At 44.6% G+C, this 23,205-nt stretch overlaps 1 long non-coding RNA gene across 5 annotated transcripts; it reads right to left on the bottom strand.

Moving 5' to 3' along the window:
• Positions 1–12,441: 12,441 nt before the first annotated feature.
• On the bottom strand, positions 12,442–17,184 carry LOC124706654. 5 transcript variants are annotated; one of them, XR_007004516.1, is made up of 7 exons: positions 17,093–17,184; positions 16,728–17,024; positions 16,502–16,670; positions 14,302–16,376; positions 13,641–14,196; positions 13,492–13,549; positions 12,442–12,736 (listed from the first exon to the last, which is right to left on the bottom strand). It is a non-coding gene; the product is annotated as an uncharacterized LOC124706654 (long non-coding RNA). The 5 variants fall into 5 exon arrangements; XR_007004517.1 differs by having other exon boundaries at positions 12,662–12,704; XR_007004513.1 differs by having other exon boundaries at positions 13,492–14,196.
• Positions 17,185–23,205: the final 6,021 nt, after the last annotated feature.

The following is a 23,205-nucleotide window of genomic DNA, read 5'->3' as shown; positions in this document are numbered from 1 at the left end:
CGTGGAGGACTTTAGTCCCGGTTGGTAACCCCTCCACCCCGAGCGCCCATGCACAACCACGTGGATGATCTTTAGTACTGGTTCACAAGACAACCGAAACTAAAGGGGAATCAGCAAAGCCTGGTTTGGCACTGGTTTGGCACTACTCTACCTATTCTGCGCAGAAAAAATAAAGATGGCTTTTCAATTTCCAAACTTTGTAATCTTAGATACGTGAAATTTCTAAAATCGGATTTTTGAAAGTTCCAAAGTTATCAAAATATGAAATTTTAAAATTCAGATTTGTTTGGATTTTCTGAAATTGACGAAAGTGACAGAAAGATAAAAGTTTGGCCTCTCGTTTGACTTTCTAGAAGAGGAAAACCCATCTTGCCAGAAAGTGACCGATATTTCCTTCATCTACGGGTGGACGTCAAATAATGTTCCTAATAAACTACTCCTATTGGTTGCTGAACTAAGTGTCTTAGCACATGATTAAATGAAGTTGATGCAACAATATATTTCCCTATTAGTACTTGTTATTTCAAACGCAGCAACTTCACTCAACATGGCAACCAATTGACATGGGCGCTGTTGATGGGAAAATTAAATATAGCTTGGAACCTTGGATAGTTTTTTTTTTTTTGAGGAACCTTGGATAGTTTTATTGACAAACAGAAACCGTGCGGTGCTCCTTCTGTGCTACAGTCATGCAGAATGCTAGAGGATGGGTCTTCCTGATCTTCCTTGAAGAATACAAAACCTCGTATAAACGTCCACAGTTCTATGTACTGACGGAAACCGACAAGAGACAATCTCGGAACAGGGTAAACACATCCATTCAGACATAATAAATAGCTAGCCAGATCTTACATTTCACTCGCGGAGGCACGCTCCTTGATAATCCTACCTGGAAATTATACTGTACTACTATTCACCAAGATGGATCGATCCACGTAGTAGTGCTAGCTAGGTAGAGGAAGATAGATGCAGCCAGTAAGCTGGGTAGCTTAGGCAGAGGGCATCAGTGGCAGCCAGTGTAGAGTACTGCAGTGCGTTCGTAGCTTCTTGACTTGAATCAGAAGAATGTGACGGTGAGGCTGACGCCGAGCAGCGCGGCGTAGGACACAGCGACGAGGACGTAGTCGAAGACGAGGTTGACGGCGCAGTTCCCCATGGTGACGACCGCAGCCCGGTTGACGACGTAGCAGAGGAAGCCGACGTTGATGGCGCCGATGACGTGCGCTAGGGCGGCGAGGCACCGGCCCAGCCTGACGAGTGATCCCGTTACGGCCACGTCGGCCGCAGCGGCAAGCACCGCCTGCACCACCCCCATGAGCACCAGATTCAGAGCCGCCCCGCGCAGGCCCAGCACCTCCGCCTCTGTTGCCGCCTTGCATCCCTGCGCCTCGGGCGCCGGCGACGGCGCCGGCGCCGCTTGCTCCATGCTCTGCGTTCATGGGTATCGACCGGTTAAATTAGTACCGTCGATTGGCCGGTAAAAACCGGCGGAGGGAGGTGGAGGATTTGAGTTCGTAACGGTACGTGGCGTACCTGTTCGTGGAAGTCGCCGGGGTTGAACATGGTGGCGGCGACGAGGGCAATGGCGGCCATCGCCAAGCCGAGGATGATGTTGGCCCTCGCCACCGCGCGCACGCCCCTCACAGCACCATCTGCAGCCGCGCCGGCCGGATGCATCCTCCTTGATCTGCTCCTCTTCCCCTTCTCGACTGAAGCGCGTATACCACCTTTGGCAATGGATCGATGCACAGAAATGTGAGTGCAGCTCAACACCTACAAACACAAGCACATCACATGCATATGCATGCCCCACTTCAGCGCGCAGGTGCCAACTGCTCATGTCTGTATTCTCAAGTCCAAATTAATTTGCAGTCTAAAAAGAGCTCTCTTGCTACACCCCGCACGAAAGTGAAGGTTGCACACATTTGGAAACCCGGCTCATCTTTGTGCTTGTCGTCTCCATCTCCATCTCTCTCTCGTACGGTGCGACCGTGTGAGTACAATCTTAATTTCTTTCCGTGTAACATGCACTGCATGGTAAAACTATGATCAAAACTAAAACCTTGAAGATTTAACCATTCACCTAAAACTCGAAAGATCTCTCCAATTCCATACCCCTTTTATAACTTTAACTGCGAAGGCGTACGAAACGACCTGAGCCCTCGATACGTTTGAGCTTGGGGGAGTAGGTGTCAGAAGCAGAAGCCAAATATAAACTTTGACCACTAATTTCTACTATAATATATTATAAAGCACATTAATAATATTAAATTCTGAAAATACTTTCAAAGAAAATCTACGGAGTACACATGATTTACAAGTTCTCATTCTAAATATTTGAAACAATACTCATGCTAAGATTTCAAAACTTCGATTAAAGATGTCTCCAAAAGGACACCTATTTGTGATATTTTCAAGTGATTGTACCAGCAGAAATTTCTTTCAGATATGGATTCAATAGCATATCAGAAATTTATATTTCTATCATCTTCCATAAAATCACCAATGCCTTTTTTGTGTGTTCCTTTAGTTTCTCCGATTATACAAAGAAAATGGAACAAGAACCAATTATGTAAAAACGGAAAAGTAACAATAATTTTTTGCACCCACCATAAAGGAAAAAAAAAGACTTAGACATGCTGCTAACATAAGGAATTGCTGGGAGCATGTATCTCTCGTCTTGTTGTTACATAAATATTTGCTACTTAAACTAGCATAAAGAACTTTGGTGATTGACAATGACACATTCATCTGCTTTGTCCCACGGCTGTGCTTCCCTATGCACACGAGGATAAATTGGTGAACATCTCCACGTGAGAACACACACACTGTCTTACTTCTCTCTTCTCTCTAACGTTTGACTTTTTTCCTGATATCATCAAATTCTAAACTTCAAAAAATTTGAATTTCTAAATTCCCTAATGTTCCAAATTTCAAAATTTCAAAGCTATGTATTTATAAAATTGAACCTCTTCAAGTAAAAGTCCTTAAAGTTATGGAAGTTTGATAATTTCAAGTTTATGATAATTTAAAATTCAGAATGATGGGTTGGATTTTCTAAAAGTTGGTGGTGCATTTCACTGAAATTTATCAAAAAGGAAAGTTTGAGCATTCATCGAGTTTCTAGAATAGGAAAAGAAACCTTGTCAGAAAGTCGCTGGCAATTCCTTTGGCGGGTGGCACTCCTAGTGGTTGCTGAATGCTGATACAAGTGGTTGATGCCAACTTTTTTTTTTCTTTCTTTGATAAAGGACAGCTCAACCCAAGCGCCCCAGCCCCTTTGTAGAAAAGATTTTTTGTAGTGCATCGTAGAAATGGGTTTGGAACTTTGGATACTGTCATGGACACCGACCCTCATCGTCCATGGTTACAAGTTTCTTAATACCTTGGGTGGTGCTCCTGCTGCAGCAGAATGCTACAGGATGTGGGTCTTGCTCATCTTGAGCGACCAGCACCTCCATTCCTTGTTCGGATTAAGCAATCTCGGCCATTGCCAATGACCAATCAATTTAAAGATACACACCACTAGCTAGCTAGGGTACAAAAACTCATTTAAACCGCCACAGTTCTACTGAAGCAATCAACATGAAACTGAGAGAAGTTGGGTTACTAAATAAGGAAAGAGCCACAAACGCATATGAAGGGTGTAATAAACACATTTCAGAGAGAACAAGTAGCTAGCCAGATCTTACATTACAGGCGCCTTAATATTCTTATCTACCGTAGTATACTAATCATTCACTAAGATCGATTGATGCACCGTCCCCGGAGTAGCTCTTGCTAGGCAGAAGAAGATAGATGCATCAAGGATGCTAGAGGGGATCAGTGGCTGCCAGTACAGTGTGTAGCTTCGGTCCTACGAGCAGCATGTGACGGCGAGGCTGACGCCGAGCAGCACGGCGTAGGACACGGCGATGAGGACGAAGCAGATGACGAGGTAGGCGAGGTGCTCGCCGGCGCAGTGGCCAACGGCGACGACCGCCGCAGCCTTGACGACGTCCCACAGGAACCAGGCGTTGATGAAGCCGATGAAGTGCGCTATGACGGCGAGGCAGCCGCCCAGGTTGCGGCGCGATCCCGCTACGGCAACGTCGGCCGCCGCAGAGAACACCGCCTGCACCACCCCGATGAGCACCACATCCAGCGCTAACCCACGCAGGCCCAGCACTTGTGCCTCCGTCGCCGCGCACTGCTGCGCTCCGGACGCCGGCGCCGGTGGCGGCGCCGCATGCTCGATGATCTGCATGCATTAATTTGTGCCGACGACGGGGCCAATTAGTACCGTCGATCTGTCGGTGCCGGGCGGAGGGAGATTGAGGATGAGTGGAGTTTGTAGAAGTACCTGGGCGTGGAAGTCGCTTGGGTTGATGGTGGCGGCGACGAGAGCTATGGCGGCCATCGCGAAGCCGAGTATGATTCCGGCCCTCGCGACCGCGCGCACATCCATCACCGCACCACCTGCTGCTCCAACAGCAACTGCACCTGGATGCATCGTGTCCTGTCTTCCCCTTCCTCTTCTCGCCGGATCGGGGGGCGGTGGAATTAGCAATGGTTCCTCTCGAGACTCGCAGCTCGCAGGGAGAGGGAGGATTTGGCCGGCGGGGCTGGACAAGCAATGGCAATGTGAAGCTTAATTACTTTGCAGTTGGATGTGCAAAAATGGGTGTGAAGCTCAGCACACAAACACATGGACATGCATCTACATGCCCTTCTTGAGCGCGCAGTGTAGGTAGATGGGGCCGTGTATATATGTATTATCGAGTCTAGGGCCAAAAGAGCTCGCTAAAGAACGCGCAGCACCCACCACGAAACTACAGGTTGCACACATTTAGAAAACACATTGGTGTGTCATCGACGTGACGACGCACGATATTTCCGTACGTCGTCATTGCCTCTGTGTGAGTAAGTGGAATCCAACCATGACATCTCATTTCCTGCATTTTTACTATATATTCCTACGTTTTTGAATTCCCGCGTTCTAACGGGGAGCTAAGTGCGACGTTTTTATGTCGTATAGTATGGAGAGCAACATCGTTCGCACTAATAGCTCTCGCACGACATTTCCGATGGCATAAATAGCTATGGTCTGGCACGGGTCTTAATTAAGTGCAAGAAACAACGTTAGCAATTTGAATTATGTGAGCCGAGCGGGACACATTGCTTATCCACCCCAGCGCGTAGGGATGAAAGTGGAGAGGACAATTTTCATTTTTTCCCGTGAAAAAACGGAAATGGAAACAAAATTTTGCAAAACAGAAACAGAACTTTGTTTGCGGAAACGGAAATAAAAATGGAACAATGTTTTCCGGTGGAACGGACACGGAAACGGAATTTTTTGTTTCCGGCTAATATGGAATTTTCGTTTTAGGTTTGATGTGCATGCCCTATCCCACATGTTCATCACCTGACCTTGTCAAGCCGAACTTTCAAAGCAGCTCTTCCCAAAATTGGCGACATGTAATCTCTTCATGCATTTAAGGAGGGTTCCAAGGTTTGAGCTTCCCCTATTTCATTGTAAATCAAAGACCACGGTAAAATTAGGGAACAACTTTATTGGCTTCTTTGAATGCTTAAGATTTTTTTGCATGATTCAAGGGTTCTCTTGGTTTTGGCTGATATCTGCATCACTCTGTGTTCTCACTGTATTCGGTCAGTATCTGTTTCTGACAATATTTGTTTCTGTTTTTGTTGCCGAGATTTCTATATTTGTTTTTTGTGTCTTCATGTCTTTGTTTGAGTGACTTGTTCATGGAAATTGTGAGATAATTTGTGATGGTTGCATATAAGTATTTGTTATATTCTATGATAATCTTTTGTACTGATATATGAGTGCACACATATGTTGGGAAATGAATGAGGTTATCACTGTTGCATGACGATAGGAGGAGGGACAGATGGAGCTTGACAAAAACCATGTCCCAATTTTTGGATTCATGTTGTACTAATTCATGGTTAATCAACAGGGGTATAACTATGGGGACCTTTAAACATACAACGGTGGTTAGATTTTATGTCTTACTAATTCCTTTGTTTGTTCTTAATTGACCTTGGGATCAACCACTAGTGGTGTAAATTGCTCATGTTTATGGCTACACTTATCTATCGCTCCTCTCTAGAAGAAACACAAAAAGGCTATCTTTGAGATTCACTAATTATGCCAACCACACAAATTAAATAGCAATTTTCTTGAACAATTACTCCCTTGAGTTACTTCCTTTTACTTCACTTCATATTAATTTATTTGTTGCATTAGTTTTACTTCTTGCATTTTAATTTCAGCACGTATAGTTTTATAGTAGAAACCTCTTCACACACACAAACACATTATAGATCCTAAATTTGCATAGAAGGCCATATAAGTGGGTTATAGGGCTTTAGAGAACATATAGTTTACCTTCACCTCCTCGTGGATTCGACAATCAAATACTTTTATCGAATTGTACTACGATGATCTCCCGCACTTGGGGGTTATCACTAGATGCCTTGACTGCCCACGCATCGCGTCGCTGAAGAGATTATTGGTGACTTTGAAGGAAGATAATGGCAACTACAAGAGCGAATTTGCGAAATGCGACAACAAGCCAGAGTCGTGGAAGGTAAGATCTGATCTCCATAAGCAATTTCTCGTTTTTCTCTCTACCAATTTCTTGATTTCTCCTTGGATTTGGGATTTGGGATTTAGGGTTCACCTTTTTTATTCCAGACTGAAGAAATGCTGGCATTTTGAGTGGATGGATGAGTATACTGAGATAATTCGAATGGAGGGCACAATGGTTTTGAAGGGTGGCGCGTCCGGGAAGCGCAATGTTTAGTCGGGGGTGGAGAAATCAGGGTCTTAAATTGTTGCTACTATTGGGGATGCGGAACCGAAATTAGAACTGAAGAAGCTGGAACTTAAGACAAATTATCAATCTGAAGAAGCAGGCGAATGTGATGGCAGTTTTTTTATGTTTGTGTAATTGCTCTCTGAGTTTGATGATCATTAGTCGTTAGGCATTGTAAGCACTGTTTGTGTAATTCACCAAGGTTTGTAACCCTAATGACAAGTATGATCTCATGTCTAGATTAGCCTTCAATAAAAGGAAACACAAATTCGACCAAACTTTCCCAGTTTTGGTTCGTATTTCAGTTCGTCCATTAAAACATGGAGCAAGGGAAGGTTCGGTGGTGTGAAGTAAAAAAACAAAGGTTGGTTTTGGGACTTGGCATGTCGACTAGTGTTAGAATATGCCAGGCCCAAATCAAAATGACACGTATTAGAAAGGCCGAATGGTAAATCAGCCCCGCGTTAGTTGGTGCACTTGCCTGTCTACCTTTCACCTTAAAAAGAAATATGCACACGGAACGTGTCAATGAAACGATTTGTGAGCTTGTTTATTTTCTCGTCCAATGTTTCCTTTCAGTCATAAAAAGCATACCTTATGTTATTTCACCATGTTTTAGCTTGTTTATTTCCTTGTGTATTATCTATTTCCCTGTATTTACAAGGTTTGGTGACTTGGACAGTTTGAGTCTAGTTCATTTTTTGTACTAATCCGGAAGTGGTATTTGAAGAAGCTAAACAAAATGAACTAGGCATCATTGCAAGACTTGGAAAATGACACATGTGAAAATGAACTAGTCCGCGAGTGGGATTTGAATTAACGGGTTTGCATGGTTTTTGGAATTTTTTGCGAGACTTGTGTAATTTTGGGTTCGTGAAAATACAATTGTATAATTCAACCTTACCAGACTTTATTTCGAGCTTTCTAGATGCACATTTTTTGTGTACTTTCTTTTAACTATGTGACATATATATAGTGTTAACATGGCACACATAACTTTTTATGCGAACAATGTCATAGATAAATTAGATAAGCACCATTACATGTATAGAACCTTGCTCATTCATATGCGCCTTCTTTTTGTTTTTTGGATATTGCCCACTGAATTAGACGAGTATCTGACATCTTGTTCCTTTTGTGTCCTTGATGGTGCATGAATACAAATTTTACATATGAATGACTAACCCGGTCTTAGTGAGTAGGGATGTAAAGTGCACCAACGTTTAGCAGAATTACACATTCTCCACTGCCAATTGCTCATAACTAATTGGAATACTCCCTCTTTCACATGTACAACCAACAGATCTATGTTCTCAAATACACGGAGTACCCTTATTGTATGTTTCCCATGATATGAAAATGATGTGTCAAGGGCAAGGAAAATATCAATTTGAAAATTTATATGACGCGTCCATGACTTATGATCGGCTCTTGATGATCTTGTACTGGCCCAAATTTGTAAAGTGGAGTCTCTTATAACCGCAAGTGGAAAATCTCCATTATGACCCTTGAAGATGTGAAGATTAAGCCCGAAAATATATCATGCGTCTCATGAGGGCACTCAATATATTCCAGAGACTTCTTCACATTTTCAAGCACAATGATATATCTGAACTTCGTTGACCTGTACAAAATATCTCCGATGAGAGTTGCCGGACTATGGTCAATCTCTGCCAGCATCAGAGCACATTGAGCTAAATACTCTCATTCTCCTGATTCTGATGAGTACATATGAGTTTGTGTTTTTGTTACTTATAGTTTTTTTTTTAATCTAAACTTGAAGATGTGAATAATCTGCAACAATGTCTAAACGTCGAGTGTTGTTTCTCGAATAGGGAATTGCCCCGCTTTTAATTCTGCCAAACATCCAAATTGGTGGTTCTTGTATCGATGTGAGAACTTGCCTGATTGTATATCACAAACTAATATATGTTCTTTTTTTTATTGCAGAATAGAGTAGCTCCATACCATTGCTGCATCCCAGGACATAGAATTTGGAACTTGTGCACTGAGGCGAGATTGCCAACTTTTTATAGATGGTTGGTTAAAGATCATGCCCTGAGCTGAATCGATAAATTGTCCTCGGAGTTGTTGTTAAAAATCCTAGCAACGTATTGCCTCTTTTGTCTAATACGGTTAGTTTCTAAAATAATTACTCCCTCCGTTCTTTTTTAATTGACTCGAATTTAGTACAAGTTTGTACTAAATCCGAGTCAATTAAAAAAGAACGGAGGGAGTACTTCTCATACATTGCCTTCATGTACCTGATGCAGTAACTAAGCCGGTTGGATGGGGAGGAAGCCTGCCAAGAATCTGAGAGGCTACATCTCTAGCCATCTTGTTGATTATTGTGGGTGTTCTTCGACTAAAGCTAGTAGGATTACGCAAATAGCACAAGATATCATAAAATTATGTAAACCTCACAATGCATCACCTAATTTGACTAAACAACAAAATACATCATGTAAGTTAACATCAAAATTTATCATCGAAATTTCATAAACTACACAATGTATTAGAAAAAACAAACTAATGTAAGTAACACAATGCATCATCTAATTTTTTACTAAACAACACAATGCATCATGTATTTTTCACTGAACAACGAGGCGAAAATGGAGGGGTGTGACATGGGTGGGAGCTGGGGAGAGTGTGTGGTTGGCTTTTTGACTAGTTGGACAAATATTCGTGCACCGTGGACTTGTGGCATGTCTATGCAACCGCAAACCCGTTCTAAATTTGGACTGGGTTTTCTCCAGAATGGGCAAGTCCATGGGCGCGGTACATTTGAGGTAGTCTTTGAGGTAGTCTTTGAGCCTCATTGTTGGCCTCTGAGGACCGCAACGGATGTGAAATGTCCATATGAGGGTGGCGGTCTGAGCTGGCCTTAGCCCAGAGCCTGGCTTGGTACTACTCCACCTTTTATGTGCCAAAAATTAAAGATATCTTGGACCCTTGGATAGCTTCATTATCACACAGGAGCCGTGTGGTGCTCCTGGCTCCTCTGCAAAATTCTAGAGGATGTGGGTCTTGTTGATCTTGAGCAGGACCATATCACCGCTAAGTGTCCCCCGGGGGATTAAATCCCCGACCCCCTCCTCGATCGCCAGCCGTCCGATCATGGGACCCGGTTCGTTAATGTCTTCAGCAGGCACGTGCAAAGCTCCACTTCCGCCACCTCACGTGGGTGGACCCCACTTCCCTGATCGTTACTAGAAAAACGAAGGAAAAAGTATGTTGCTTCTTATTCGTCTCCCACACGTTTCCCACGCACCTAGAAGCTCTATTGTCACCGGCAGAAGGAGCTTGCACCAACACCGTCAATGGCGCCGCTGACCTTTCCTTCGCATTGCCGCCACAACCTCTTGTATTGTCACCGGGATACTTTTGCAGCACCGCCGGCAATGGTGCCACCGGCCTTTCCTTCGGAGCACCGCTGCAACCTCTTAAAGCATTGCCGGGATACTTTTGTCGCATCGCTGGTCATGCCTCGTAGCACCGTCCGTCACGTGGTGTAGCACATTTTGAAGCATCATGCGGTCAATCCTTGAAATAAAAGACTTAGAATACATGCTGCAAATAATATGTAGATTTGCATCAAAAAGAGGATAATTCTGCTACAAAAACTTCTTAGGATTTGCACCTCACGAAAGCAAATTTGCGTCATAAGAGTAAGAATGAGAAAATTGCTATAAATATATTTGTGGATTTGCATCAGAAGAGGGAAAAATCTGCTACAAAAATCTTCTAATTATTTGCACACAGGGAAAGAAAATTGCATCATTCTAATATGATTTGTGCTACAATAGCATTGTGGATTTGCATCAAAAAAGAAAATAATTGCTACAAACCTTATATCTTGCTCGCCGTGGAATCACGAGCGAGATGGAGCACCCATGTCGCAGCATTGCCGCACCATTGATGCACACACCCTCAGAAAAGCTAACCACACACCCGTGCGGTTGTATTGCATGTAGGTGGGCACATGATGAACCATCACCAAAATCCACGTGGGGGCACGGGGCGCCACCACCATTCGCGATGCATGGGAGGAGGTGGGGCGACGCGCTAGGGAGGAGGTTATGGCGGCGCTAGGTGTCGGTAGCGTTGTGGCGGCGCGGGAGATTTGCCGGAGTCAGAGGGTGTCATGGCACGACAATAGGACGGGAGAATCATGGCGGTCTGAAATCTTTTTGCGTGAGATGGGTGAGTGAAAAGGCCATGCCGAAGTGAAAATATGTGGAGGAGAACGGGCTAAACATACAAGGCTTATGGTGGGCCCTCACACCACCGTTGTCACCTACACATTCGGCACTCCACCTAGGTGGAAGATGCAACAATGCGACCCCCCCGGGGGATTAACAAAAGTTTCCATCACCGATTACTACCTTGTTCGGATTAACATCTCATAAAGCTCTAAATTTAAAATTTCAAAACTTTGTAATCTTACAAATCTGAAATTTCGAAAATCAGATTTCTAAAAGTTTCAAAGTTATCAAAAATTTGAAAACTCGTAATAATTGTTTGAATTTTATGAAGTGACCAAAAAATAAAAGTTTGTCCTCTCGTTGAGTTTCTAGAAGAGGAAACCACACCTACTGAGAAAGTGACCGGTATTTCCTTTACCTGTGGGTGAACGTCAAATAATGTTCCTAATGTACTCATATTGGTTGGTGAATTAAGTGTCTTAGCACATGATTAAATGAAGTTGATGCAATAATATGTTTTCCTATTAATACTTGTTATTCCGAACAGAGCAACTTCACACAACATGGCAACCAATTGACATGGGCTCTGTTGAGGGGAAAATTAAAGATAGCTTGGAACCTTGCATAGTTTTATTGGCACAGACGGTGCGGTGCTCCTTCTGTGCTGCAGTCCCTCCAGAATGCTAGAGGATGGGTCTTGTTGATCTTTCTTGGAGCACCCTTTCGTTTGTTTTTATAAATAAAACCAAACGGACAAACCGATATAAAGTGATGAGGAAACTTTTACAAAGACTAGTACAAATGCCCGTGCGTTGTCACGGGTCTCAAAATTTATTTCTCAATGCACGTATATAAAATGACATGAAGCTCTATGACCAACATATTCAATCGAGAAAGAAATATCTCCTACATGGGTACTATTCTGTCATTAGTTGAATCCTCAATTGCTCAAATATTTATTTCCCATACAATATGTAGTGCCATATTAGCATCTATCAAGGTGATCTTTTATGTTGAACATGCTCCAGTCCATGCTTCTCCACACACCAGGTTAATCTCCTTGCACTTGATAAAGACATGTGCTCCTTCCTCATCACTTCTATAGTTATAGTAAAAATATCTTGCCACGTTTTCATGATATCTTTTGGTTCTGACAACCACGTAGTTTGACATTGAATTCAAATGCATTTCGAGAAGCCATAATTTTCTAGCAACGATTATTCAAATGCATTTAGGATACTGATACATATCGAGAAGCCGTAATTTTTTGTAGCCACAATGCCATAATTTTGCAACCACATATATGTATAACCAAACTTTCTTTTCAAGCCTTAATTAACATGAAACTTTTCTTGGGTCATGAGACTGCGAAAAGATAAAAGAAACTCACCCAAACTGGAACACGACCACCCTATTACTCTATTAGTGCCTCTCGCATGCCTCCCAACTCTCGACCTTTCCACTTTCTACCTCCCTCCATTTCTCTTTGGTCAAGAATCCTTTCCTTACCTCCCCACTACCAGCGACCGGACTGCCCAATCCCCCACCTTCCAGCCGCTAGCCTCGACGAGCGCCTTCTCCCCACCTCCTTCTCTCCATCGCTGCCGCCATTACCTGTCCCTGGTACTTCTCCAGGATCCTTGTCAGCCTTGAAGCTAGACAATGTTTGCAACTTTGTTCAAAAGAAAACAGAGCCCATCATGCCTGTTTAAGAAATCAGATATATGAAAAAAAAAGTCAGTAAGGCAGCAAGCAAAATAGTATGTTAAAAAGTCAAATTTGTGTCAATCTGACAACTGCGGTCCTAACCATATAAAGAGGACATCTCTGACTTGCAGAAAAAATATTAGGCATGCATATGTGTGTGCCCAATTGTCCTACATAGACCTCTACTAACCTTTTATACGCGCCCACAAAGTCGTTTCATGAAAAACGGACTTATCGTGTGGCGTGAGTAAAAACAACAAAATTCATAGCTAGAAATATAGCTTTTCAGAAGATAAATTTTATCCTTTTTACATAGACCATAAAAATATTGGTTCATCGCGAAACTTGATGAACGTACATATATTATGGAGATTTACATGTAAAAAAATTCAAAAAATTTCACATCAATGTTTACATGAAAAAATTCGAAATATAATGTTTCCGTAGAGGGAGCATATGCACCGGGGAGTCGAATTGAATTTTCGATCAATTCCATGCTTCATCCTTCATAAATTTTTCATGTAGATATCACCATAAGATGAGCTTTACCATGAAGATAGAAATATGTATTGTTATTATGTCCAAAGGTGCAAGGTAGACGGAAATCAACAATAACCAAATATTGAAAAGTGGAAGCAACCAAAATGAGAACGCGGGGACTTAGCTCTGAAGACATGGAATTAGAAAACACATTCTGCTAATCAGATTTATATGCTCTGAAGACACATGCTACCGAACAAACTACAACGTACCTGTAGTTAGCTTGTCATGCATCACTTTTCCAAGTATAATGTGGTAAATAATAATTGTCTGGAAGTATCAGCACAACACCAACAACTGTCAATCTTGTTTTGATCAAGTGCTCAGCTGGAATCAGTGAAACACACCAAATGCCACTTACTGTAAACACGGACATAGAAAGGGACCAATAGATTGTACTATCCGGTGGTAAAGAACTCAGGTTGAGTGATCGTTATTCCAGAAGAGCAAATCAACCTATTAGTACATAGAAAGATAGGCATGTCAAAAAACAGTTCAGGTTGAGAGATTGTTATTCCAAAAGAGCAAATCATCAACCTATAATTGTATATTATAGATTTATAGTACTTAGTAGTAAATACTGTCTAATAAGTCACATCATTTGCTGACACGTGACAGCCAGGGCTTGCATCTTCATTTGCTTCTAACGTGTCCAACTACTCATCTGAGAGTATTTCAGTAGCTTGTACTGACTTCACTTGAATTCCCCAAGAAAATGTTAGACGCTGATGAGGGGAAAGGATCCCTCCTAGGAGACAGCTTCAAGAGTCTGATTCAGGCTAATCAACTTGGCTATTAGTAACGCATCACATTTCAGCATCGTTCATTGCATAAATCGGACATTTGTGGTACTTAAGATTAAGGTCTCGCCCCAGATGATTAGATGCATACTCTTCTCGATACTCGCACTATTTCACCTGAAAATTCGTACAACAAAGTCAGCTATTTCTGTTTGTAATTACACGAAAGAAAAATCGGAACCAGTTGAAAGAAAGGCACACAATATTCAAACTCTACTATACCTATAGATACCATCTTTGCAATTGCTCCTATTATTATTAGCAGGCTAACTAAGAAAACTTGTAAAAAATTCATCGACGTACGCTTGGTGCAAATTCTGCATCACCACCTGCCACAGATATTTAACTATATGAAACCTGCCTCAGAAAGAAATAGAAACTTTGTTAAGGTAATCAGCGATAAACTTAAATACCATTCAAGGTAAATATTACATGGGAAAAACAGAAGTTGCAGATCAGAACATTGAATGCCCCCTGAAACTAATTTCAGGTGCACTGCTTTATTGTTCGGAAGATGAGAAACATGTCAAATAGTAAAGCTCCATAAGTTCTCAAATTCAGCCGCAAATATTGGCTCTCGACTGGCTGTAGTCTATCTTTAGTTCAGAAGTCATGCTAAAATAACCCATAGTACTACCACTCTCCGTAAAAGGATGTCACAAATTTGTTAAAATTTAGATGTATCTAGACACTCGCTAGCTTGCAATTATGACTGGACATACTCTGATAAAACTTGCAATTAGCTATATGGCTGACTGATCACAAAAAAGATCTTACATGGCAATGTGTAACCTCATCCAAGTTTGGCACATATAGTTCAAGCAAAACCATATGTTCTCAACAAGGCAGGCAGAAGGTTCATTCAGGGAATGTCCACCTTGTTCTCTACCAAACTCTTTGCAGGCCATGCAACTTCCATTCATGCCATCCAGACAACCATCATGACCATAACCTGCACTTTCATATACTCATATGTCTCTTATCTTGCTAAAGAACCTTTCACCCCGTCTATTAATATGTCAGCATCATGAAAGTTAAAACTGCATGTTCCACAATGTTCATTCACGGAAACTCCATTAGCTCTAATACAGATTATCATGTCCAGCCTCAGCGCAATTATTACAACAGAACTGGGCTGCAAGTTCTTGCTCACTTCACATGTATAAACCTAATGGACATGCAAATTATCAGAGATGTGGATGACATAAAAACAAATACACCTTTTAATAGTGAAAATTTCACTGGAAAACAAGGCGAAGAGAACACAATTTGGACCGGCGTATTTTAGCTTTTCTGACATGCTAACACAAGGCGAAGACAATTGAGGTGGTTGGCCAGCAGCGTTTTAGCATACCTTATGTTGGTAGATGATAGCACAGACCACTTAGAATATCTGGGTGTTTCCTAAGTTGTTTAATAATTGAATTACCAGCAAGTCAAATTCAAGCCAATCTACATGTTCAATAATAGTTCTCAAAGAGTTCACGCGCTAAATATATGGTTATTGCTTCAATGTAACCTTAGGCATGATACTCTTCCGGTCACCGATGACTCTCTGATGCTCCTAGTATACTTCCATGCACTTAAGCTGATAGCATTCAACAAGCTATCCATCTTCGTCTTCAACTCCACAATTTTAACCTTCAGTAACGAGACAAAGACCTCAAAATCCTTACATGAGCTTAAGTACTCATCTGCCAACTTACTTAGTAGATCATTTCTTATGTTCTCAAAATCTAATAGACATATGTAGATCAAAGACGTGAATGGATTTTTAGCCAACATAAAAATGTAGTAAAAAGTTAATAGAGCGTTCCTTCCAGCACAAAGCATGGATTTCCCAACACCTTGCAGGCAGAACAAAAACGAGACTTGTACATTATAAAGATACACAGGAAATAGCCGTGCCTTGCTGCGGCCACCACCGCCGATAACAGTGTTGTTTTCGTCAGACCCCCTTTTTCTCGCTCCCTCTCGGCCTCCCCATCCCCGCGCCTAGCGCCGCCAGCCTGTGTATCTTTACAAATCAAACTCAGCCGTTTGGGACTTTCAGTTTATGAACCAGTTATCAACTATGGACTTTTCAGTTCATGAAACCAACGACATAGTACTGAGTCTGACAGAAAACTGAACCAGTTTATGAAATCAAAAGGAATATAAATTTCCAACCATGTGCATTCTTTCAAGCCTCCTTCAATTCCTCAACTTGAGTGACACCTAATATTTCGCATGTGAGTATACATGCAACCAGATAAACAAGGTAGAGCCACATGATCACACATACTGACTCCAGCGTGCTGCAAAATCAACATCAAATCAACACTAATCGAGCTCATTTCTACCTGCTGTATTTCACAAACAGCAATCAGACCAAATAATAACAATGGTCAGAATCCAGAAGGGATATTAATGGTCGACTGACCTTCCAAAGTGGATGGGCGTGCGATGAGCATCTGGGACAGAGGGCTGAAGGTGGTGTTGAACACCGGACCCCTATTCTCCAAGCAACATGTCAAGCATCAGGTACCTGATCCTTGAAGCGACCACCCCCCATAAAGTCGCAGCAAACAAATCCACCGAAATCTCCCACCCTGATCACTTGGAGGAGTCAAAGAAAATCCCATCGTGAATCCACTGTTGGCTCCCACCCTGATCACTTGGAGGAGTCAAAGAAAATCCCATCGTGAATCCACTGTTGGCTCCCGTCCAAGATGTGGTTTTACTTATCCTGAAACTCCTATTAGCACCTCACGAACAACAATCACACCAAACAACTAATTGCTAGATCGATAACATATGCATAATGATCAGGTTACTATTAGAATACTGCGAGGAATAATAGTTGGATTCAGACCTTGATCCCCATGAGGCACAGCGGCGCCTTCTGTCCAGCAGCCTTCCGCGACCGCTTCCATGGCGAGCCCCACCTTCATCGTATCTGGATGCTGTAGAGAAGGATCAAAATCAGGCCTCCGTCCCACCCCAGCAACCAGACCAGACCAAACCATCCTACCGTAAATTGAACCAGAGCCAGGGGCAGACGCGGACAGCGGGTGCGCGGTGGATACATGGGACGTTGGGGGAATCCAACGGAGCCAATGGCCGTCGACGGCGAGGTGCGTGCGGTAGGAGTCGGCGGCGGTGGGCGACGGCAGATCTTCAGCTCGAGAGGGTTTGCGGTAGGAGGCGCCGTCAGGAGGCCGACCCAAGCTCTTTGGAGGGGGATGAGCGCCAGGGTTTGCCGTTTTCTTGGAGGAAGTCACGCGAGACTGGGCTTGGCCCATTTGTGCGCGAGCGGGGCGGAACGGGAGACGACGAAAGGTTGATCGTAGTGGGAGGTAGGCAGAATAGGGAACATGTTCCTCCTTTTTAAGTAGTGTAGAAGATCGAAGATAAAACAACAAAAAACATTGAAACCGGGTCTTGCTGATCTTGAGCAGGCGCAGATCACGCAGTACTACCTTGTTCGGATTAAGATTTTCAGCCCTTGCGCAGGGCCAATCGATGTAAACACGCACACTCGTTAAATAGAAACCTCGTTTAACGGTGCAGTTCTATACTGAAGGAAATCGACAAGGGACAATCTCGGAACAGGGTAAACACATTCAGACGGAACAAATAGCTAGGCCGATCTTTACATTTCACGCGCACAGGCTCGCTCCTTAACAGTCCTACCTGTAAATTATGCTAATTATTCACCAAGATCGATCGATCCACGTTGTAGTGCTAGCTAGGTAGTGGAAGATAGATAGGTGCGGCGAGCTAAGCTAGCTAACTAATGTAGAGGGGATCAGTGGCAGCCAGTGAAGTACTGCAGTCCGTACGTAGCTTCTTCTCGCTTGAATCAGCAGAATGTGACGGCGAGGCTAACGCCGAACAGCGCGGCGTAGGACACAGCGACGAGGACGTAGTCGACGACGAGGTTGACGGCGCAGTTCCCCATGGTGACGACCGCAGCCCGGTTGACGACGTAGCAGAGGAGGCCGGCGTTGAGTACCCCGATGAGGTGCGCTAGGGCGGCGACGCACCGGCCCAGCCTGCGGAGCGATCCCGCTACGGCCACGTCGGCCGCCGCGGCGAGCACCGCCTGTACCACCCCCATGAGCACCAGGTCCAGAGCTGCTCCGCGCAGGCCCAGCGCCTCCGCCTCAGTCGCCGCCGCGCATCCCTGCGCCCCGGGCGCCGTCGCCGGCGCCGCTTGCTCGATGATCTGCGTTGATGGGTACCGAGTATGGACCGAGCAAATTAGTTCCGTCATCGGTCGGTCGGTACCGGTGGAGGGAGATGGAGGTGTTAGAGTTGTAATACGTATACCATACATAGATGTGTATTGGATACGAAAATCATGTACCCCTATACCTCTATATAACACGCAATCCGTACGAGATCCAAGTACGGTTCCCTCAAACACTTTTCTCATGGTATCAGAGCCACCTCTTCCATGACCTAGCTGCCAAGACACCGCCGCCGCCGCCGCTGAAGATCAGCCGCCGCCGCCGCTACATCAAGCCTTGCCGCCACTGCAGATCATCTGCTGTCGCCGCCTATACACGTCCTACACAAAAAGCCCAAGACATCTCGCCGCCGCCGCTTCCGTAGCCGCCGCCGCCAAAACCAAACCCTAACAAACAAAACCTACGATCTACATCAAGCCGCCGCCGCCGCACCTGTTGTGCCGCCGCCGCATCTACGATCTACGTCAAGCCGCCGCCGTCGCACATCTTCTGTGCCACCGTCGCGATCACGATCTGCAGATGGCGTCCTCGTCCTCTGCCACAACGCTCGCTGCAGCCCTTGGGGCTCCACCCACACAACTCCTGACTCGAGAAAACGCTCTCATCTGGAAGGCGTTGGTCGTCCCCGCCCTCCGTGGCGCGTGCGTTCTCGACCTTGTCGAAGGCAAGGACAAGGCTCCTGTCAAGACGCTTGAGACCGAAGATGAGAACAACAAAGCGGTCACAATGACGAACCCTGCATACATGACTCGGATCGCCCGCGACCAGCAAGTCCTTCGCTGGCTCCTCAATTCCCTGTCTCCGGACGTTCTGGCGCATGTCGTCGGACTGGAGTCATCTGCTGAGGTTTGGGAAGCAATCAATGCCCATGTTTCTGTCTCCTCAAAGTCACGGATCCAACACCTGCGGACTGCTCTTGTTGAAACCAAGAAAAATGACCTGTCCGCCGACAAGTATTTCTCCAAGATGAAAGGCATTGCTCAGGAACTCGCTGCTGCGGGTAAACCACTTGATGATGATGAGCTAGTCGGGTATGTCCTGACAAATCTTGGCAGCGCCTACCGCAACTTGATCACTGCTGTTCGCGCCAACCCCAACACCACCTTGTCTGACCTGTTCAATCAAGTTCAAGCCTTTGATCGCCTGCACAAAGATGAAGACAACACCAGCTTTACATCGTCTGCAAATCTGGCCCGTCGTGGAGGTGGCATTCCCTCCCGTGGACGTGATGATCGTGGACAGGACCGCTGGCGCGATGACCGTGGTCAGGACCGTTGGCGTGATGATCGCCCTCCTCGCCGTACTGATGATGGGCGTGGCCGTGATGGCCGTGACAATGGAGATCGCCGTGGTGGTGGTGGTGGCCACCGTGGCGGCTATCAGGGTGGAAATCAGGATCGACGTGACAATGGGCGCCCTCGCCGTCAGCCTACACGCTACGTGGACACCACCTGTCAGATCTGTGACATACATGGACATCCAGCCAAGGATTGTTGGTGGCGTTATGGTGATGATCGTCGTGACCGTGACAATGGAGACCGCAATGCAAGCAAGGATGCAAATTTTGCATCTCATGGCGTGGACACAAATTGGTACTATGACACGGGCGCCACGAGATCACATAAGCGGGGAGCTGAAGAAGCTCTCTACTCATGACAACTACACTCGGACAAGATCAAGTTCGCACTTGCTGAAGGCACGGTATGCACATAAGTCATATTGGTCATTCACAATTGCGCACCCCTCATGCATCCTTTAATCTCAATTCCATATTACATGTTCCCAGTGCATCAAAAAATCTTCTATCCGTCCATAGATTCACTCTTGATAATCATGTTTTCATTGAGTTCCATCCTTTCTTTTTTGTGATCAAGGACCAGGCAACTCGACGCGTTCTGTTTAGGGGTCCACCGCTATGGTGGCCTCTATCCCTTGATGCCCACATCCAGCGTGTCTTCCAAGCATGCATACATCACAATAAAGCCGTCATCCTCTACATGGCATCGCCGCTTAGGACATCCCTCTTCATTCGTGGTTCAACAAGTTCTTAGGCAGAATAAAATAGCTTACACCCCAGAGAGTACCCCATATGTATGTGATTCTTGTCAGATGGCCAAGAGTCATCAGCTACCGTACCCTACGTCTAGTAGTCGATCCACTGTTCCTTTGGAACAAATATTCTCTGATGTATGGGGTCCTGCTCCTCTCTCTGCTGGGAAACACTCATATTATGTAAGCTTTATTGATGATTTCAGCAAATTTACTTGGATTTATTTGCTTAAGAGTCGTGCAGATGTTTATCAAGTCTTCCTTAACTTTCAGCAATATGTTGAACGTAAGTTTGATAGGAAAATTGTCACTATGCAAACTGATTGGGGAGGTGAGTATGAGAAGCTTAATGCCTTGTTTCAAAAAATTGGCATCACCCATCATGTCTCTTGTCCTCATGCTCATCAGCAAAATGGATCTGCAGAGCGAAAACACCGCCACATAGTTGAAGTTGGCTTAGCCTTACTTGCAAATGCATCCATGCCACTCAAATACTCGGGATGAAGCCTTTCTCACCTGCCACATTTCTCATTAATTTGCTTCCTAGTAAGGTTATTGATCTTGAAACACCGACTGAACGCCTTCTTCATATCAAACCCAACTATGATGCTCTTCGTGTTTTTGGGTGTGCGTGCTGGCCTAACCTCCGCCCATATAACAATAGGAAGCTAGCTTTCCGCTCTACCCGATGTGTGTTTCTTGGCTATAGTCCTCGCCACAAGGGTGTTAAATGTCTCGACATGGCCACTGGCCGTGTATATATTTCTCGTGATGTCGTGTTTGATGAAAACGTCTTTCCCTTTGCATCCCTCCATCCCAATGCTGGTCCACTTCTTCGCAAAGAATTGCTCCTTCTTCCATCATCCATGACATCTCCTCATGAGGGTGCCTCTAATGTTAATGATCATGTGTCTATTGTGCCTATCACTAATACTCCGCAGGTTGCTGAACAAGTTGATGACAATCTGCTGCACCGCCCTGTTCAAATTCCTCAAGAAAATGACAATGCCTCTCAGTCAGAACACGACGAAACTGGCGCGGCAACTGATGAAGATTCGGTGGCAGATTCTGGGGAACATTCCCCTGCTCACGCCGATCACGAAACGCCTCTGTTCGAGGCAGATTCTCCCGCCCTCGGCTCTGCTGGCTCCTCGCGTGGCGAGCACACGCCGTCGCCCCGTGCGGCCGCGCCACCTGGCGGCCGTTTTTCGCCCGCCACAGACGACAGTGGCACACACACGCCTTCTCCGAATCAAGGTGCGCCATCTGGCGGCCTGTCCCCGCCTGGGACTGCTGCTGCTGATCCTTCTAATGATGACCACATATCGGGCGGACCTTCTGTGCCTGGTCGCGGTGGGGAAGTTCCTGCTGCGCCTCCCTCTGGTGTTCGCACCAGACTTCAACAAGGTATTAGACAACCCAAAAAATATACTGATGGTACAGTTCGGTATGGCATGTTTTCAGCTACAGGTGAACCATCATCTCTCTCCGAAGCTCTTGGTGATTCAAAGTGGCATCAAGCTATGAAGGAGGAATATAGTGCATTGTTAGAAAATCAAACCTGGCGTCTTGTTCCTCCAAGCAGCAGCAAAAATTTGATTGACTGTAAATGGGTGTATCGTGTTAAAAGGAGAGCTGATGGCACCATTGATAGATACAAAGCAAGATTAGTTGCTAAAGGGTTCAAGCAAAGGTATGGCATTGATTATGAGGACACATTCAGTCCTGTAGTTAAAATTGCCACTATCAGAATTGTTTTATCCATTGCTGTTTCTAGAGGTTGGCATCTAAGGCAGCTAGATGTCAAGAACGCGTTTCTTCATGGTGTTCTGGAAGAGGAGGTCTATATGAGGCAGCCGCCTGGTTTTGAGGATTCCACTACACCACATTATGTCTGCAAGCTGGATAAGGCATTATATGGGCTGAAACAAGCTCCTCGTGCCTGGTATGCAAAGTTGAGTTCTAAGCTGTGTGCTCTTGGTTTTACACCCTCAAAGGCAGATACTTCATTGTTCCTGTTTCACAAGTCAGGTATCACTATATTTGTCCTGGTTTATGTTGATGACATTATAGTTACTAGTTCCTCTAGCTATGCCATATCTGCTCTTCTCAAAGATTTAAACGAGAACTTTGCTATCAAGGATCTTGGTGACTTGCATTTCTTCCTTGGTATTGAGGTTAAACGGGTGAATGATGGTCTTCTCTTGACACAAGAAAAATATGCTACAGAATTGCTTGACAAGGTTGGTATGCGACTTTGTAAGTCAGCCCCTACACCATTGTCCACCTCGGAACAATTGTCTCTTGCAAGTGGTACACCCCTTGGCACTGAAGATTGCACGCAGTTTAGGAGTATTGTTGGAGCGCTGCAATACTTGACCCTGACTCGTCCGGATTTGGCATTCTCTGTTAACAAAATTTGTCAATATCTTCATGCTCCAACCACTGAACATTGGACAGCTGCGAAACGCATTCTTAGATATGTCAAGAGTACAATAAAGCTGGGAATTACATTTACTTCATCAACCTCCACTTTTCTCAGTGCTTTCTCTGATGCGGATTGGGCAGGTGATATTGATGATAGACGTTCCACAGGTGGTTTTGCTATCTTTGTGGGTCCAAATTTGGTTTCATGGAGTGCCAGAAAACAAGCTACTGTGTCCAGGTCCAGTACTGAGGCTGAGTACAAAGCATTAGCAAATGCTACAGCAGAAATGATTTGGGTAGAGGCTCTTCTTATGGAACTTGGAGTTAAATTGCGGCAGAAGCCAACTCTTTGGTGTGATAATCTGGGAGCTACATTTCTGTCTGTTAACCCAGTGTTTCATGCTCGCACCAAACA

This window comes from Lolium rigidum, chromosome 4 (genome assembly GCF_022539505.1).
Source record: "Lolium rigidum isolate FL_2022 chromosome 4, APGP_CSIRO_Lrig_0.1, whole genome shotgun sequence".
In the NCBI taxonomy this organism is placed as follows: Eukaryota; Viridiplantae; Streptophyta; class Magnoliopsida; order Poales; family Poaceae; genus Lolium; species Lolium rigidum.
The sequence above is the reverse complement of the archived record's forward strand: the minus strand, read 5'-3'. Positions and strand labels throughout refer to the sequence as shown.